A 6619-nucleotide genomic window follows, 5' to 3' on the forward strand; every position below is an offset into this window, starting at 1 on the left:
CGAAATCTGCAGGTCGTCCCAGAATACTGGTATGGTAACGTGTTACTGGGAATACCGTCTGGGTGGAGGGAGGTAAGCAGTACGACCTTGGGTTTATGATGGGTTACTCCTCTCAACCTCACGCGATCTGTGGCTGGAACAAATACCTGACCATTGTACTGAAAAGTCATATTGCGTGAGTGGGGGTTTGGTCGGGTCGGGTTGGGTTGGATCGGGCTAGGTCGGGTCGGATCGTGTCGGGTGGGGTCGGGTCGAGGTGCCTGATGCGTGCAGGAGGTGGGAGGTGATCAGAGCTGGGTAGAGGAGGAGGAGGAGGAGGAGGAAGGCAGGATGGAGGCGTCGATGATATTTAGGCGTCGACCAAGCTCAATAATTCATTCTGAGGTTCCCCTCTCGAGTTACCTGGTCTTGACGGCGGGTCACTGTGATCAGTAACGCCCTGGGCCTGATTGGAAAACGATAGGCTGTGAGAAGAGAGGTGGGGAGAGAGGGGATGAGTGAGTTACGACCAGATCCTTTTACAGTGGGTATTAAGGAGGAGGGCGGGGCCAATCAGGCTCAAGAGGTCGATATGCAGAGGAAAAGTTAGCCTCGAGCATCAGGCATGGAGCCCACACTCCCACCCACCCAAAAGGTAGCGCAGTGACTCTGAGAGTTAAGTGGGTCATTATCGTAATAAGGTGGGAGGCGGGAGGTGGGGATATAGATAATTATTTTCGATTGATCCCTTAATGTCATTGGCTATGCTTAAGTTCCTGGATAGCTACTTCCATTTGCTATATCTATCCCAGCTTCCTTCTATATCATATCCCAGCTTCCTTCTATATCATATCCCGGCTTATTTCTATATCATATCCCAGCTTCCTTCTATATCATATCCCGGCTTATTTCTATATCATATCCCAGCTTCCTTCTATATCATATACCAGCTTATTTCTATACCATATCCCAGCTTACTTCACCTATACAGAAGATAGCTGGGATACAATATAAGACAGGGGATCTGGGGTATGATATAAGACAGGGGGTCTGGGGTATGATATAAGACAGGGGATCTGGGGTATGATATAAGACAGGGGATCTGGGGTATGATATAAGACAGGGGATCTGGGGTATGATATAAGACAGGGGGTCTGGGGTATGATATAAGACAGGGGATCTGGGGTATGATATAAGACAAGGGATCTGGGGTATGATATAATACAGGGGGTCTGGGGTATGATATAAGACAGGGGATCTGGGGTATGATATAAGACAAGGGATCTGGGGTATGATATAAGACAGGGGATCTGGGGTATGATATAAGGCAAGGGATCTGGGGTATGATATAAGACAAGGAATCTGGGGTATGATATAAGACAGGGGTCTGGGGTATGATATAATACAGGGGGTCTGGGGTATGATATAACACAGTGGGTCTGGGGTATGATATAAGACAAGGGATCTGGGGTATGATATAAGACAGGGGATCTGGGGTATGATATAAGACAGGGGATCTGGGGTATGATATAAGACAAGGGATCTGGGGTATGATATAGGAATCCATGTTTCTCAATTATCATTTTTTGTGGCCTGTATATGTATGATGTATGGTATTGTATGATATTGTATATGTATTGTATTGTGTAGTACAGTAGATGTATGGTACTGCATGGTACTGTATATGTATTATACTGTGTGATACATTATATGTATGGAACTGTATGTTACTTTATATGTATAATAGTGTATGGTACTGTATATGTATGATAATGTATAGTACTGTATATGTATGATAATGTATGGTACTGTATATGTATGATAATGTATAGTACTGTATATGTATGATAATGTATGGTACTGTATATGTATGATAATATATGGTACTGTATATGTATGATAATGTATGGTACTGTATATTATGATAATATATGGTACTGTATATGTATGATAATGTATGTTACTGTATATGTATGATAATGTATGGTACTGTATACGTACGTTACTCTATCGCACTGTATGTGTATTGTATTGTATGATACTGTATAGATCTGAATAGTATGATAATGTAAATTATATGTTTGGTACTGTATGGCACTGTATTTATATTGTATTCTAAGGTTTTGTATGCTAACACTGCATATGTATGATAGTGTATAAAAACTCTGGTATTGTATGATACTGTATACGTATGATATTGTATAGAACTGTACGGTACTGCATATGTATGGTATTGTATGATACAGTTTATGTATGATAGGTTATAGTACTGTATGGTACTGTATGATAATGTATGGTACTGTATGATGATATACAGTACGCTATATGTATGGTACTGTATGATATTGTATAGTACTGTATATGTATGGCACTGTATGATAATGTATAGTACTCTATATGTATTGTACTGTATGATACTGTATAGTACTGTATATGTATGGCACTGTATGATAATGTATAGTACTGTATATGTATGGTACTGTATGATAATGTATAGTACTGTATATGTATGGCACTGTATGATAATGTATAGTACTCTATATGTATGGTACTGTATGATACTGTATAGTACTGTATATGTGTATAGTACTGTATATGTATAGTATTGTATATGTATGGTACTGTATGATAATGTATAGTACCGCACATGTATGATACTGTATGATATTGTATTATATTATATATGTATGGTACTGTATGATAATGTATAGTACCGCACATGTATGATACTGTATGATATTGTATTATATTGTATATGTATGGTACTGTATGATAATGTATAGTACCGCACATGTATGATACTGTATGATATTGTATTATATTATATATGTATGGTACTGTATGATAATGTATAGTACCGCACATGTATGATATGTATGATATTGTATTATATTATATATGTATGGTACTGTATGATATTGTATAGTACCGCACATGTATGATACTGTATGATATTGTATAGTACTGTATATATATGGTACTGTATGATAATGTTTAGTATCGCACATGTATGATACTGTATGATATTGTATAGTATTGTATATATATATGGTACTGTATGATAATGTATAGTATCGCACATGTATGATACTGTATGATATTGTATAGTACTGTATATATATGGTACTGTATGATAATGTTTAGTATCGCACATGTATGATACTGTATGATATTGTATAGTATTGTATATATATGGTACTGTATGATAATGTATAGTATCGCACATGTATGATACTGTATGATATTGTATAGTACTGTATATATATGGTACTGTATGATAATGTTTAGTATCGCACATGTATGATACTGTATGATATTGTATAGTATTGTATATATATGGTACTGTATGATAATGTATAGTATCGCACATGTATGATACTGTATGATATTGTATAGTATTGTATATATATGGTACTGTATGATAATGTTTAGTATCGCACATGTATGATACTGTATGATATTGTATAGTACTGTATATATATGGTACTGTATGATAATGTATAGTATCGCACATGTATGATACTGTATGATATTGTATAGTATTGTATATATATGGTACTGTATGATAATGTTTAGTATCGCACATGTATGATACTGTATGATATTGTATAGTATTGTATATATATGGTACTGTATGATAGTGAGGGGTATGGTTGGGAATGAATGAAATGAAGGATGAAGTCAGGCAGCGTGTGTTCGCCAGCACCTGGGTACGTCAGCTGGCGTGTGCAAGTCATGTTAGCCAGTAGCAGGAGGCTGGCTCGTGCGCTGGCCACGGTCGCCACCACCACGTCATGTGTGTGTGTGTGTCTGTGTGTGGAGTTCCTGGGGTGTGTTTTGTGGAGTTCCTGGGGGGTGTTTTGTAGAGTTCCTGGAAGGTGTTTTGTAGAGTTCCTGGAGGGTGTTTTGTGGAGTTCCTGGGGTGTTTTGTGGAGTTCCTGGAAGGTGTTTTGTGGAGTTCCTGGGGTGTTTTGTGGAGTTCCTGGGGTGTTTTGTGGAGTTCCTGGGGTGTTTTGTGGAGTTCCTGGAAGGTGTTTTGTGGAGTTCCTGGGGTGTGTTTTGTGGAGTTCCTGGGGGTGTTTTGTGGAGTTCCTGGGGGTGTTTTGTGGAGTTCCTGGAGGGTGTTTTGTGGAGTTCCTGGGGGGTGTTTTGTGGAGTTCCTGGAAGGTGTTTTGTGGAGTTCCTGGAGGGTGTTTTGTGGAGTTCCTGGGGTGTGTTTTGTGGAGTTCCTGGGGGGTGTTTTGTGGAGTTCCTGGGGGTGTTTTGTGGAGTTCTTGGAGGGTGTTTTGTGGAGTTCCTGGAAGGTGTTTTGTGGAGTTCCTGGGGGTGTTTTGTGGAGTTCCTGGAGGGTGTTTTGTGGAGTTCCTGGGGTGTGTTTTGTGGAGTTCCTGGAAGGTGTTTTGTGGAGTTCCTGGGGGTGTTTTGTGGAGTTCTTGGAGGGTGTTTTGTGGAGTTCCTGGAAGGTGTTTTGTGGAGTTCCTGGAGGGTGTTTTGTGGAGTTCCTGGGGGGTGTTTTGTGGAGTTCCTGGGGGGTGTTTTGTGGAGTTCCTGGGGGTGTTTTGTGGAGTTCCTGGGGGTGTTTTGTGGAGTTCCTGGAGGGTGTTTTGTGGAGTTCCTGGGGGGTGTTTTGTGGAGTTCCTGGGGGGGGGGTGTTTTGTGGAGTTCCTGGGGAGTGTTTTGTAGAGTTCCTGGGGAGTGTTTTGTGGAGTTCCTGGAGGGTGTTTTGTGGAGTTCCTGGAGGGTGTTTTGTAGAGTTCCTGGGGGGTGTTTTGTGGAGTTCCTGGAGGGTGTTTTGTGGAGTTCCTGGAGGGTGTTTTGTGGAGTTCCTGGGGTGTGTTTTGTGGAGTTCCTGGGGGGTGTTTTGTGGAGTTCTTGGGGGTGTTTTGTGGAGTTCCTGGGGTGTGTTTTGTGGAGTTCCTGGAAGGTGTTTTGTGGAGTTCCTGGAGGGTGTTTTGTGGAGTTCCTGGAAGGTGTTTTGTGGAGTCCCTGGGGGGTGTTTTGTGGAGTTCCTGGGGTGTGTTTTGTGGAGTTCCTGGGGGGTGTTTTGTGGAGTTCCTGGGGGGTGTTTTGTGGAGTTCCTGGGGGGTGTTTTGTGGAGTTCCTGGAAGGTGTTTTGTGGAGTTCCTGGGGGGTGTTTTGTGGAGTTCCTGGGGGGTGTTTTGTGGAGTTCCTGGAGGGTGTTTTGTGGAGTTCCTGGAGGGTGTCTTGTGGAGTTCCTGGGGTGTGTTTTGTGGAGTTCCTGGGGTGTGTTTTGTGGAGTTCCTGGGGGGGTGTTTTGTGGAGTTCCTGGGGGGTGTTTTGTGGAGTTCCTGGAAGGTGTTTTGTGGAGTTCCTGGGGGGGTGTTTTGTGGAGTTCCTGGGGGGTGTTTTGTGGAGTTCCTGGGGGGTGTTTTGTGGAGTTCCTGGGGTGTGTTTTGTGGAGTTCCTGGGGGGTGTTTTGTGGAGTTCCTGGGGAGTGTTTTGTGGAGTTCCTGGGGGGTGTTTTGTGGAGTTCCTGGAGGGTGTTTTGTGGAGTTCCTGGGGGTGTTTTGTGGAGTTCCTGGGGAGTGTTTTGTGGAGTTCCTGGGGGGTGTTTTGTGGAGTTCCTGGAGGGTGTTTTGTGGAGTTCCTGGGGTGTGTTTTGTGGAGTTCCTGGAGGGTGTTTTGTGGAGTTCCTGGAGGGTGTTTTGTGGAGTTCCTGGGGTGTGTTTTGTGGAGTTCCTGGGGGGTGTTTTGTGGAGTTCCTGGGGGGTGTTTTGTGGAGTTCCTGGAAGGTGTTTTGTGGAGTTCCTGGAAGGTGTTTTGTGGAGTTCCTGGAAGGTGTTTTGTGGAGTTCCTGGGGAGTGCTTTGTGGAGTTCCTGGAAGGTGTTTTGTGGAGTTCCTGGGGCGTGTTTTGTGGAGTTCCTGGAAGGTGTTTTGTGGAGTTCCTGGGGGGTGTTGTGTGGAGTTCCTGGGGAGTGTTTTATGGAGTTCTTGGAGGGTGTTTTATGGAGTTCTTGGAGGGTGTTTGAGGGGCATTGAGAACTGGAATATAATTGTTTTATGACGTCGATCATTGTCTGTTGGAGTAAGAACGTGGTGGGTTGTGGAGGGCAGTGGTGGGGCAAGGTGGGTGTGTGTAGTGTCAGGGTGGGTTGTGGAGGGCAGTGGTGGGGCAAGGTGGGTGTGTGTAGTGGCAGGGTGGGTTGTGAAGGGTAGTGGTGGGGCAAGGTGGGTGTGTGTAGTGGCAGGGTGGGTTGTGGAGGGCAGTGGTGGGGCAAGGTGGGTGTTTGTAGTGGCAGGGTGGGTTGTGGAGGGTAGTGGTGGGGCAAGGTGGGTGTGTGTAGTGGCAGGGTGGGTTGTGGAGGTTACTGGTGAGGCAAGGTGGGTGTGTGTAGTGTCAGGGTGGGTTGTGGAGGGCAGTGGTGGGGCAAGGTGGGTGTGTGTAGTGGAAGAGTGGGTTGTGGAGGGCAGTGGTGGGGCAAGGTGGGTGTGTGTAGTGGAAGAGTGGGTTGTAGGAGTATGTGTGTGTGTGTGTGTGTGTGTGTGTGTGTGTGTGTGTGTGTGTGTGTGTGTGTGTATGTGTGTGTGTGTGTGTGTGTGTGTGTGTGTGTGGTGAGGACGCCTGCGGGCCGGGCTGGGCCGCAGGCGGTCGGAATCAACAGGTCAAGATGGAAGTGA

This window comes from Panulirus ornatus, chromosome 17, assembly GCF_036320965.1.
Source record: "Panulirus ornatus isolate Po-2019 chromosome 17, ASM3632096v1, whole genome shotgun sequence".
NCBI classification, from domain to species: Eukaryota; Metazoa; Arthropoda; class Malacostraca; order Decapoda; family Palinuridae; genus Panulirus; species Panulirus ornatus.